This window comes from Acipenser ruthenus, chromosome 18 (assembly GCF_902713425.1).
Source record: "Acipenser ruthenus chromosome 18, fAciRut3.2 maternal haplotype, whole genome shotgun sequence".
NCBI classification, from domain to species: domain Eukaryota; kingdom Metazoa; phylum Chordata; class Actinopteri; order Acipenseriformes; family Acipenseridae; genus Acipenser; species Acipenser ruthenus.
Window position 1 is genome coordinate 15,173,440 of NC_081206.1, and position 14,142 is coordinate 15,187,581.

The 14,142-nt window shown below is 40.1% G+C and overlaps 2 pseudogenes; both read left to right on the forward strand.

Annotated features, from left to right (window-relative positions):
• LOC117422174 (neutral alpha-glucosidase C-like) overlaps nt 1-3,388 on the forward strand; it is a 39,619-nt pseudogene extending 36,231 nt beyond the window's left edge.
• A 9,031-nt stretch (nt 3,389-12,419) lies between these two features.
• LOC131698713 (calpain-3-like) overlaps nt 12,420-14,142 on the forward strand; it is a 47,106-nt pseudogene continuing 45,383 nt past the window's right edge.

Genomic DNA, 14,142 nt, shown 5'->3' on the forward strand with positions numbered 1-14,142 from the left:
GTTTGATTGAAGTCTTTAAAATCTTAAAAGTAGTGGACAAAGTTTTTAACCTTTTTTTTTTTTAAACTGTACCCCGTCTGTCTGGAGGTTTCAGCTCAAGAACCCCTTTACAGTTTCCGCTCTGCTGAATGGTACCACAGTTGCAATAAAAGGCAGAATAATCTGATTAACAAATACGTTTTATTTAATAAGTAATTTATGTCAAACTGCTTGCTTACGACAGAATACCAAACAGTAATTCATGAAGTCTTTGGATGCACAAAATCAAAAGTCAGTATTTGGGAATCTCTTCAGAAACACGTATTCCCTTTCTATTCGACAACGTTACTATAAATAATCCAGAACTGTCTGCACTGTAAATGTTTATCACATAACCATTTACTTCCCATCTCAGCAGAATTATGTGCCATTTAAAATGTTTACAAAATCAAAAACATTAACCTCAAGAAAAAACTATAATAACTAACAATGAACTTTTTTTTATTAAAGCCAACATCAAAATCATCCAAAGGGACTTGGTATAACTTTCTGTCACTTTGCACGTTCTGTAGACTATTTTTTCCCTTCGTTTTTCTTTTGCAAGCAAGACATTTTATAAATTTTTTAATCGAAACGATACACAGGATAATCTGGATGTACACCGAAAACAAATTCAACCATCCGCTATTGGTGTTACTAAAATGTGCTTAGAAACTGTCAAGGTATGAATATTTTGATTATTTACTGGAGCATTTATACTTCTGATGCAGAAAGGTTGTGCTTCACTGTATTCAGTTATATGACGAGTGCAAAGTTCATAAGCAGCACAGAGCTCTCCACACCAGAATCACCAGACTCCTCCTTCACTCACCCTAAAATCAGAGCGGAAATCCGCTCAGTTGAAATCATGCATGCGTACAGGTGGATGATCATGTTGAAACTGCAGTCAGACTTGAGCTGCTAAGCAATAATTAAATATTTATGCACAGTGGTTTAGCGCTTATATATAATACCGTTAAAAAAAAGAATCCAAGATCATTATTTTCTTTTCTTTGTGTTTTTCTTTTTGCATGGCTGAGTCATCCTGCGTACCCCCTATGACCCTTAGAAGTACCCCCAGGGATGTGTGTGCCCCCGGTTGAAACCCTCTAATCTATACTTTAAGGGCAGCGCAGGAACCAGCACCAGAGTGCTTAGCTGGAAATTAAACGGGGATAGACTTGGAATATGAGGGCATAAAATGGGTAACTAATGATGTTGTTGGAGCTGAATCACAGGGATCCTGTAGGGTTGGGGTTGGGGTTGGGGTTAGGGTATGACTCCACCTCACAGTGTTTTGCGATCAATGAGCTGCTAGGAACCAGATGAGCATAGATTGGCTAATGCCCTCCTCGCCTAAACATTTTCTTATGTTCTTTTAGAATTTATTTATTTTAAAGACAGGCTTGCATGGAAACATGTTTGTATTTTGAATATTTTCTTAGGTACGCTGTTTCACAAACATAACAGGAAATACTGCACTAACTACTAGTAGTCCTTTTCTTCTCAAATTCATTCGTTTTCTTACCAAACAAAATGAGTGTCTTTCTGTGTGTTGCCAGGCAGATTTCAGTTTTTGTCTGCTTTAGGTTTTTATTCTATTGGTTGATTTGCTGTGGTTTAGGTGATGGATAAACAGCAGTGAAAATAATCCACTGCAGACTACAAGATTTAAACATAGTGCTTCACCACGTCAAGTTTATCTCACTTAAAACATTTCAACTGGTATCCATTCGAAATGCCATTACCTGATACCACTGATAATATAAAATAAATAAAGACATACATACATAAATATGCATATTGACAGATTTTTCAGTTCGTAAGAAGTTATATAAAAATGTTCTGCTATGGTGCTTTTCAAAGTGAGTCAGTCACTGATGAATCCACCGCACTCTCTGAATTGGAAAAGTATTAATTAATCAAAGGAGCAAAGGATGATGTCAGAGAACTGTTTTAGAAAGTTTGTGATTGGTTTAGAATCCCTACATGTGGAAGTCCACAATACCCATAACAAACTGAGAAAAACTCTTTGGCCAGCTGCTGCACTAGCCTAGCAACACACTGCAGTGGCATAAACCCAACAAGGAGGCTGTGTGGTCCAGTGGTTAAAGAAAAGGGCTTGTAACCAGGAGGTCCCCGGTTCAAATCCCACCTCAGCCACTGACTCATTGTGTGACCCTGCGCAAGTCACTTAACCTCCTTGTGCTCCGTCTTTCGGGTGAGACATAGTTGTAAGTTACTCTGCAGCTGATGCATAGTTCACACACCCTAGTCTCTGTAAGTTGCCTTGGATAAAGGCGTCTGCTAAATAAACAAATAAATAAACAAATAAAACAAGCAGTACTCAGCAGGTAAAACAAACACAACAGAACTAACTGTTAACAGCAGGCAGGGAAGCCAACACGTTTGCATTCTCTGTACCTGTCCACTGGGAATTGCAGATGCATATTGTTCTAAATGGTTTTGCTTTTTAGGTGTATGTGAAAAAAAAGCCCTTTCGTTTTGAGGAGGAGACTTCGATGTTGACTGTGGAAAACCTGAAATTAAAGACTGTCCACAGCTGGGAACTGAAGATCAAATAGAAATGCTCTATGAACCAGCATGGATCACCGGCTGTGCTGAGTATAGATTGATTACACAAGGGTGATAGACACACGTGTGTATGTCCCCACCTCACCTGTAAGTTGCACACTAATGTAACGGCACTGATGAAGACAATAGCTGTCATGCATGCGTGATATACCGTAGGTCTCAAATGTGCAGATTTGAAAGAAACTTGTATTAGAGCAAACATGTTTTATTTAAAAATGTGCTCTGTGGGACTACTTTAGGTTAAAGGGTACATCAGCACTACATGAAAAATAATACATAAACTATCCCACCTTGCTGTTCCGAATGTATTTGGTCATTGTATAATAATCCCTAGCACCCAAACATCTGCATAATGCCACACTGCTTGTGTCCAAAATCACTGTTCTCAAGCATCTCTTTTGAGCCAAAAAACATGACTTCCGCTTGTCCCCTCACAGGTGCTGTGAAACATACCAGCACATGCCCGTGAAGCGTTGTATAAGCCATTACCTCCGTGTGGAAACACACTAGTCTGTGTGACAAACCCTTTACCTTTTAGAATGTATGAATAAAGTAAAGTTTGATATGAATGTGTCTGACCTCCAGTAGTTTGCACATTACTAACCCTGCAGTATGTGTTGTGTGCACGCAGCCACTACTATACAGCTGGGTTACCAACTAGATCCATTCTTAACAAGGAAGAATGATTGAACACATGGAGGCAGGGGAGGCTTGAGAGAGGCTCATTTGTTTTGCATTTCTTTTTAAATCACAGGGGCTGCAGTCCCTTGGCACACATCCCCAGCCTCTTTCTGTGGTTGATTTTTAAAACATGATTTTTATTTCTGTGTAAATGTGGTTTTGTATGTCAGTTTCAATCAGAACTGTTGATTCTTCTGTCCTAAAATACAGTGACCACAGAAGAAAGGTCCTGCAATCTGCATACTGGAGATGTGGCACCTGAACCTTACACCAGAGGGCAGTTCATTTCAGTGTTTAAACTGTAAACACTTTTAAACGTTTCAACTTGAGCATACTGTTTTGGGAAGTAACCAAACCAAAAAGTTTAGACAACTATTCAACACCCCAGGCAGTTATTATTGACGGCAGTTCAGCATTTCACAGTATACCTCTTTTAACAGCAATGGCAGTATTACCAGCAAGTCATTTCAACATGGTGCTTTGGAGATTCTTGTCTACTGTAAGAACTTAAGAACATAAGAAAGCTTACGAGCGAGCAGAGCCCTTCATTTACAAACCCGTCAGTGCTAGTCCAGTTCCTAGTAGCTGGGCGAGCTCCAAACTTTGTCAAGCCAGATCATAAAAGGACACCTGTCATTCAGCATCAACAACATGACGAGAAAGCCCATTCCATTTCTCACCACTCTGTCTAAGAAGGCGTCTCCTTCCCTCTGTCCTAAGTCTATCTCCACTTAGTACTGAGAGATAGAGGATCCCTCTACAATAAAAAGGTACAGAAAAAACCCTGTTGTTTAAACCTACCTGTTGTGTTGCGTTTGAATACATGTTAATAAATTACAGCTAGCAAATGACATGAAACGAAGACATTGATTAAATGAAATCAGATTATGCATAATTCACACAAAATACATCTAATTAGCTGTTGGGAATTCATACCATCTCTGTGTCTTGATTTGCACCTGTAGTCAATCCTTTGATAAACATGTTGTATGAAATGCATGATAATCCAGCTGAGCAGTCAACACGGTGAGTAACCGCAGCGACCATGTGCTGGTTTCAAAGTGTGATTCCTTTCTTCTGTCCTTGCAGAACACCAGTACCCATCCTCTACTTGGGTATGCCATTGCGTGGATACGGTTTGGCCAAGCATTCTACTGGGCCGCACTGTAACTAGAAAGGGACTGATTTTTTTTTTACAGCTACATGATCTTCAGTTATCTTCTGATGATTTCAGAGTCTCCTGGAGTCGCATCGACCACAACACAACAAATCAAAAGCCGTCTGTGTTTTGGATTTCTTTTAAATCACATGTGCTACACTAGCTTGGCTCACATTTCCATCTGCTGTTTTTGGTTGATGGTACATAAATGATATGTGATGGAGAAAAGGGCTCCAGGTTTGGTGTCATGTGCTCGCCACTGAAGAGCTGTGGAACTCATTCCCCACAGTGTGAGAATGAAAGTGTCCAAGGTTTGGAAAGATGCCCATTTTAATGACCTCTGACCAAAGTCTTCTAGTGGGAAATGACTTAGAAATATCAGAGATCCAGGACAAGTATCATTATAAAGCTTGTTTCGAGGGTTTCACGTCTAACCAACAATGGGTGGAATGATCCAATAGAAAGATGGTCCTTATCTAAAGGCATGTTTACTGCAGTCATTGTTAGCTTTTGCACACACTCTTTTACACACCTTTTTTTGGACACTCTTTTTGTGTACTTTTGCACACACTGATTTGGGAACTCTTGTGCACTCTGTTTTGCACACTCTGTACTCTCCTTTTGCACACACTGATTTGGGCACTCTTGTACACTGTTTTGCACACTCTGCACTCTCCTTTTGACACACTGATTTGGGAGCTCTTGTGCACTCTGTTTTGCACACTCTTTGTGTACTCTCCTTTTGCACACTGATTTGGGCACTCTTGTACACTCTGTTTTGCACACTCTTTGTGTACTCTCCTTTTGCACACACTGATTTGGGCACTCTTGTACACTTTGTTTTGCCTCTTTTTGTGTACTCTCCTTTTGCACACACTGATTTGGGCACGTTTGTACACTGTTTTGCACACTGTACTCTCCTTTTGCACACACTGATTTGGGCACTCTTGTACACTCTGTTTTGCACATTTTTTGTGTACTCTTTTTGCACACACTGATTTGGGCACGTTTGTACACTGTTTTGCACACTGTACTCTCCTTTTGCACACACTGATTTGGGCACTCTTGTACACTCTGTTTTGCAGAGTGGAAAGTAGGGCCCATTATTCCTATAGGAGAACATTAAACGTGGGAGTGATTGTTTGTGCAAGTGGAATAAGTCGCTCTGTGGCGCCCGTTGAGTGGTGTTTGGGAGAGGGTCAGTGTTGCTCAGGTGTTCATTTCTCCTAATCGGTTCCATTGAAAAGGCTGAAACTACACATATTGCTTCTATTAATGGGACAGAGTAAGAGAAAGTAATACTTCAGCCAGCCCAACCCAGTAACTCTTCAACCTAATGGTCTCAAATTATTGTGAATTTCAATACAGTTTGCATAGTGGTGAAATCTGAACAACAAATGTTTTATTGTTTTGTCATTTTTCTAGTCTTGAAGATTTTTTTTTTTTAATGGCCACAAATGCATGAGAAATTCAAGTGGAACACTGCAGAAATGCAGCCAATGCATTTGAGAATTCATTGGCATTTGCGGCCATTATTTGAAAGTGTATTATTTAAGTGTTGGTTAAACTGGTTGAATTAAAGATAGCTGTGTATTAGCTTTATACAGTAATTAGAGCAACCGAGAACGTTGAAGAGAAAACTGCAGATGGCAGAATTCTATCCAGGGACATCGCTGCTCACAGAAAGCAGACACCTCCTTCTCTTCTCTGGCTATTTTTAGAGATCTCTGTGGAGAGCATTTGCATACAAGCTGCAGATGGAGAAGGGGGGGTAAATAGGAACTGAGAGCAGGGGAGCAGAATAAAGAAGGAACTACAAGAGAGGAGAGTTGAGAGAAAGTGTATCGGCCACTGAGCTGCTCGTCTGGCTTTGGAAGACAGCACACAAAGGATTGCTAACTCTGTGCCCTGAACTCCAGTTCTGATTTATTGAGAAAAGACTACCTTGTATACTAGTGCATCTAAGAGCACATGCTTTTGGCAGGAAAGAAAGAAAGAAAGGAGCTTCTCTGTTCCCAGCATTTCCTACTCTTTCTGTAACCAGTTTACTGAATGCATTGTGTTGCTTTATTCTCTAAAGAGAAGTTGCAAAAAACGTGCTTTTCTCTAGAAGCTCTTCAGTTTCCTTCCTTCCTGCCTGGTTTGTGCAATCTGCTGATAAAACGTAGCAGCTATGCCAGCTGTGATCCCCTCCAGCCTGGCCTTTCAGATTGGCTGCTCCCCCATACCCCAGAAGAGCGCTGGCACAACCGGGGCTCCTGGCGGGATCTACTCAGCCATTCTGAGCAGAAACTTCCCCATCATCGACAAGAGATACAAAAACTTCCTGGAGCTCCGCGACAAATACTTAAAGAAGAACGTTCTGTTTGAAGATCCTGTGTTCAAGGCAGATGACACATCTCTGTTCTACAGCCAGAAACTCCCCATCAAGTTTGAGTGGAAAAGACCGCCTGTAAGTACATCTGTAGTGCCAGAGACTCTGCTCAGCGATCCAGCAGCTTGGCAGCAGTGCTCTTCTGAAGGCTTTTACTGCTAGGAGCATGTTCTTTTTAAACTGAGCATTCTGATGACGTGACGGGATCATATTTAAAGCCTTCAGCACAAGTACAGTGTGTGTGATTATTTACTGCTTTTGATTGACGTTTTCTTCCAAATTAATTATTCAGAAAATGTGAACGACCTTCCATAACTGCGTTATGTGTCTGCTGGATTTCATTCCAACTGAGCTCTCAATTACTGAACTAGACCCTTCATTGAACTGATAATTTGCTTAATTAGACCTTTTTAATTGTTTTCAGCTCTTAACAGTTGCAAATTTCAAGTTAGCTATAATATTTTACAAGTAATTTGAACTCTGCAGCTGTTAAGAGCTGAAAAGAATTAAAAAGGTCTAATTAAGCAAAGTTGAGTAATTGAGAGCTCGATTGGAATGAAAATCAGCAGACACAGCGGCCCCCAGACCAGGGTTGGGAAGCGCTGATGTAGAGGACTCATTCTTTCCTTCTTTTAAAGATCATTTTGATTAAATCAAGTTTGCAGTTCATGAGGCATTTTCTTAGAAGTGGATGTTCATATCACTGTTTTATCTAAGATCTCTTTTTAAAACATTCCTAATAAAAGCATTCTTTAATTCTGTCTTTCATTTTTTGTTATGAACTGGGCACATAATAGCAATAATAGTCCTCCACCAAAACATTCATTAAAATAAGAACTTGCATTATAGGGCCCTATTCACAAAACCGCAAGGAGGTCTTTAAGGACTGCTGGTAAGGCTTTTTAAAGTCCATTTTGAATAATTAAATCAAGTTAGCTGACCATATGTTTCAGCTGCTTTATAGAGGGTTCAGAGTTATTCTGACTTTTCAAAGCATGACTTTACCTAAGAGAATGTTTATGAACAGTATGTTAAAAAATAACCATTAAAACAGTCTTTAAAGTATTATGAATAGAGGCAATAATCTCTAAATTACCAGGGAACAAAACAAAACTGATTTATGATATTCAACATTGGCACATTATTTTAACTGATGGATTTTATCCTAAGCACAAAGCCAGGTAGATTTAGAGAAAATAACTCCACACTGAAGCAACAGAACTAACAGGAATGTAAAATAGAAATGAAAAAGACATTTGACATGACAACACTTTGAAATGTAGCTGTTTAAAATCTCTGTTTGCAATTTGACCTTAGATTTTTTTGTTGTGTGTGTGTGTGTGTGTGTGTGTGTGTGTTTTCTTCCAGTCATCTACAGTCTGTAACCCAGGTTAGTGTTTTTTTTTTTTTCAGCATTTAGTGTTAGAAGACAAAAACTATTGGAAGTGTGTCATTTTCACAATAAGCATCAATACATCTGATCATGATTGAATTGATCAATTTGAAGCTACATTTTTACCAGTACCAGCGGGTTCTGATCTAAATATAATGGAATACAAAACCAAACCAAATTATTTGAAGGAGTTTGATGTAATTTAACCCTTTCAGTCCTGAATATTTTTTGTCGACCTAATAAGGAAATCCTTTATTGGGTATACATGAGAACAGGACGACATTTATTTATTTCTGTATTTATTTATTTATTTTTTACATATATTTCTACACTACCTCAGACTGGGACCATGAGGTTCCAACATGATTTCCAACAAGCCCCTTTAACACTGGCATGCTCTACCTGGGTCAGGACCCTGTGTCATGCGGGTCGGATACGTGATTTCACACTGCTTTTGATAAAGCAGGGTTGAACTGGGTGATAGACGCAGGTACACAATGTGTGTATCAATGCCCTGGAAGCACCTTGTTACAGACGCTTCCATCCAAGCTTCTCTGGATTAAATCGTTGGCCCAAATGTTGATTAGAGCAAATGTTTCTACATCCCTGCTGCGATCTGGCTCATGGTGTGTCTCAAGCAACAAAAATGTGGCTAAACAAAATAAACAGAAGTGTTCCTTGCGGAACTGAAACCTTCACGCAGGCGTGGCTGTTTGTTATTGAGTCGGCTCACAAGCCCGTCATGCATTTTGTCTCACTCAACCCAGGTCAAATCGTGTCGACCCACATCCTGAGGTGGGTCACTGGGACCCGGGTCAACCCGGGTACGACCCGGGTACGTGGTTTCACACTACGCGGGATTATAACTCGGATCCGGACCCAGGTAGAAGTGCCAGTGTGAAAGTGGCTTTAGTTGTGCTTTCTGCAAGGTTCAGAGTGGTGTAAATGTGCTTGTATTTGATTGTATTCATTTCCACGATTCTGCTCTAGCGGTCACAGCAGACACGTCACCTCATGGGGAGCTGATATTGTCCCTTACCATTTGTATAACATAAGAACACTTTACACACAGAGGAGGCCATTCAACCCATCTAAGCTCGGACGGTTTCTCATAGCTGATTGATCTCAGAACTGTCAATTTAGATCTTAAATGATCCCAGTGATTCTGCCTCAACAACACGGCTAGGTTCCCATTGCATCCCCTCACCACTGTGTGAAGAAGTGTCTCCTTCCCTCTGTCCTACGTCGATCTGCACATCATTTCCAAGGGTGTCCTCGGGTCCTGGTTTCTGTATTGCGCTTCAAGTATTGGTTCAGATTAATACTACTATTTTATCACGCAGGTCATGGCAATTTGTAAATTTGAAGAAAAAAAAAGGCAGTGAAACCTTGGAAATGGATGGAAAAACATTTTGATTAGCCACTTCCTTTATTTCCTTTAAAAAATGCAGTAAGTCATGCACTGAATATACAAATCTGCGAGTATCTGTATATCGTTTGGTTGTGTATGCACGCAGCATTTACGTGTAGCTATGTAGAGTGAGACAGCTGAGCAAGCATTAGTACTTACCAACATTCCTCAGACGAGTCTACGCTCAAATATAACCGCTGCACATGGAATGTAGAATAAAAGCTCAACACACATCGGTAGCATGGGCACCCCCACAAATATATAAATAAGCTACTAAATGGATAAATAAAACAATAGACCACAGGATAGTGTTAGGCTATTCAACATATAACTTAAATAAAAATATATTGTAGTGACTTGCTAACTGGATAAGTGTCAACATGAAAGCGACAGACAAAATATCTCTGTAGCATCAAACTCCACTCTTTATTTTACAGAAACGCGACTGTCAGTCGGTGTTCTGAGTAGCTCCGACCCATGCTCCTTACGATATACATAAACATATTTACAGAAGTCTGTACTGTAAAACAAACCCACAATGCTGAAACACTACTCTATTCGGAAACCCCGATGACGGGAATCTCAGCATGGAGCCGGCCAAGAACGCTGTCTGTGGATGCAGTCTGCATATGTGTATCCCTTTATTCACACTCCTGGTGAAAGCCCCTTCCAACTGCCCCCCACTAACAACGCCTTCTGCTCCTGCCACACCTGTATGGCACAGTGAATAGCATGGAATGCAGATCATGGGTGTCAAAGTATGCTTCTGATATCAATGAGAAATAAATAACAATATATTTTTTTAAAAAGTCAGCTGTGTCCTTATACCTGAGTGTGGAATTACCGGGTGAGGGGCATGAAAAGGAAAGGGAGCCTCTGGAGAATGCAACTACAGGGATATTTCACTGATTGAGCCCTTGGGCACTGTGGCCCTTTGGCAATGTTGCTGAGGATAGGGCACTTAACTAAACGCATGTAATGGAAACATTCTGCGCATTGCAAGCCTGTCACCCTCTTCGCAAAACTTAGCCATTTTAATTCAAATAATTATCTGCTTAAGCATATGAAATTTGCGCACATGCATATATTTAGCTAATAAGAAAAATATTTAAAGGGGAATCACCGATTCTATGGAATTCAAACAGATGTTTCTATGCTGTGCTGTTTGCTGGGAAGTGAGTTTATGATTTCTCTGCTTCTGTCTCCATAAGTACATGTTACCTATTCTAATTCATTTACATTTTTGGACTTTCTTGTTTTCTGTTTCAGTACCTTCCTTTTTTTTTTTCTTAGTATTAGCCGTGATCCCAGATAAGGGCGTATATTATAACAAAATACATACATACATTAACAACAACAACTCTAATAATATTAATAATCTAGCTGGAATTTATTTTACCAATACAGTACTCAGTAGCCTATCCTACTACTGTATAAGCAGTGTCTTTGATATTGAAATCTATGTGAATGCACGGTAAGGAGGTGCAAACTGTTGCTTGATCGATCTAGGGTTGATATACTGCTGTATGTGTCTATTAAAGTAAAGCGTTCCTGCATTACACAGGTAGTTGTTTAGTATCTGTGTTACACACCGACGGTATGCGCTGTGATACCGCGCTGTACTCTTGATTCTGTTTTGGGAGTTATTCTTTCAGCACCAAGAAAGCGTGCTTGGGAAAGTGATTAGTTTTGTTTCAGTCTGATCATGATTGCAGCTTCCATCAACTAGTGCGACTGGCATAACCCTCAGCGTGGTGCACAAACCTTTCCAATATCTTTTTTGTGTTGGAACAGGCCAAAATGAAGTAATCGGACATGCGTTTCACTCTTGTAACCGTCAATGAAGTCTAAATGTTATAGGGTCGGATATGTGAGTGCTGACTGACTATATTTCAGTAACTCAATAAGCACCACTCTGCAAACAACAGAGGGAGGCAGGAAACCAAATAAGAAGATGACATTTGAACCCACTTACTCGAGCTTTCTGGACATCCAAAAGTAGCAAAACAGCAGCAGACTACCTGAAAGTAACACCTGCAGCCTGAGAGCTTTTTAACCCTCTGTGGTACCAGATAGCAGCTTTTAAAAACACATGTTTGCTATAACATATGTATCTTTCAAAACTGATTTTCTGGTTCCAAGACCAGACTAAGGCAATGTCAGCCAAAAACTTGAACCCCTCCAACACAGATGCACTAAAAAGAAAGGTTTTGTTGAAGTCTTTAGTGTGACCTTCTAGGCCACACAGACCCAAGTTATGTGACACGGAGGATTACCTTCATTTTTATCAACACCATATGAGTCTATTTGAAATCATTCTCCACGTGCAACATTATTAAATACTATTACAGCATGCAGGCTTGTTGCAGACCCGTAGCTAAAAAGCAACAGTTGCTGTAGAACTCCAAAAACAAAAGTTTGAGTGAACTCATAGCCTGGTTCAGAAATAAAGAGAGCTTGTCTCTATAGGATTAGCTCCCATAGTTGTGCTGGGAATTCCCAACAGCGAGGCCCATTGACAGCAGGTTTAAAGAGAGCGAATGCCTTCTGCTGAGGCAGGGCAAGCCTTGTGCAGTTCTTTACACTGACAGGCGTGCTGTTCAGTGGCTATTGTGTGTCTCAACAATAATGCAGAGAGCTGTATATTGGGCCCTGCTGACGGGGGGAGCGGACCCTACAGCCATTGTCCCTGAGCCAATGAGAATGCAACAGAGGGAAGATGTGTTCCCCTGAGTTCATTATGGCAGGAAGATCACATCACTGAAATGTGGCAAATCAGAGAGATGAGCTGTTTGGATTTATGCCAGAGTTTTGAGCCTTGTTAATGTATAGTGAAGTTAGCGAAAGCCAGAGAAACGTGAGACAATGCCCTACACACCGTCTGGTTTTTTCTGTGACCGGCTGATCCGTGAGGGAGAGGAAGGATGGGGAAGGCTCGCTGGTCAAGCCCATCCACTTTGTGGGTCAGGACTTCAGCGCGCTCAAGGAGGAGTGCCTCAGGAAGAAGACTGTCTTTGAGGATGACTACTTCCAGGCCACCGTCGAGTCCTTGGGATACAAAGAGCTGGGCCCCAAGTCCACCAAAGTGAAGAACATCGTGTGGAAACGGCCCAAGGTGAGAGTGGTCCCGGGGCGGCAGTGTGAAGGGTTCCTCAACCTGCTTTGGGATACTCTGAAGGTAGTGGGTTTGAGTGCTGGGGAGCAGTGTGAAAGCTGGTGGGTTTGAGTAGCTCAGTGGTTAGAGTGCTGGGCTGCAGTGTGGAAGGTAGTGGATTTGACCAATGAGAACAGGATGGTTGGTTAACAAAAAGCACTTGACTCAAATGTAAATATGTTCATCAATCTTTCTCTTTTATTAGTTGTCAGACAAAATCTTAGTTGCAACTACTCCAATGCAGAGCTCAACCATGTATGCCACATAAAGGCAGGCACTTGCTATCTCAGAAGAAACAAGTGTTTTATATGTGGAGCAATTTGTTTCACTGGGGAAAGTTTTATGTGTAGCACTATGTATTGTATGTGACTGCCAAGGAACTGTTTAAAGCAAAATGCCGAACACATTGGTCATTAGCAGCTAGGTAATATACAGCAGCCTGCTAATGGATGTCAAGGTATATTCTATTACAGGTGATTGTGCTGAGAGGGTATTAGTTGCTTTAGTTTCTAAATGTGTTGGTGTACTGATTGCATTACACTTCTTGACATTAAGCTGCAGTTACAGTGACAGATTCAGGAGTAAAAGCGTACTGATATCAATTGCTGGACAAATGGCTAATTAATCTGGTTAAGATTAAGACCAGTGAGGTTTGTAATTCTTAACAGCAGGCCTGTATTTAGTTAGTAAACAGACCTGGTGTCCATATACAACATGTGCAACGTGCTTCTGTTTCTAGAGGTAACATATCACAATGTATTTGATGCGTTTGGTCTACAGTAGTACTGTCTATATAATAAATAAAAGATAGTGTCTGTGTTCATCTTATAAACAAATTGCACTTTGAAATGTACACTTGAAGAAAATGTTCTTTTGTGAGTATTTTAGGAGCACAGGCCTCTTACTTCAATATTGTTTAGTCAAATAAGTATGATATCCATACCACTGTCCTGTTTCATGTACATGAACTCTGTTTTATTCATAAAAACAGATCTAAATTACTCAATAACTCAGGAGTTTAGGCTCAATATTACAAAATGAGGGAGAGAAACACCTGCAAAGCCTCTTTCTTGATTTATCGAATTACAACTAGTATTTTTTTCACGTAACCATGTTTGTTTGTTTTTTTTTTAATTAATTAATAAATAAATGCATAAATAAATAACAGGGCTGTGGTAAAGTACCTTTCAATACTGTCCCAGTAAATGTAATAGTATAGCTTATTTGTATCTGTATATTTTAATATAGGGTAAATATGTTTAACATGAATAAATAAATATGTTTCTTGTTTTAAGGTAGTGTATTTAACAAAACATAACCATTTAAAAGTACATTACAGCAAATAATGTCAAATTAT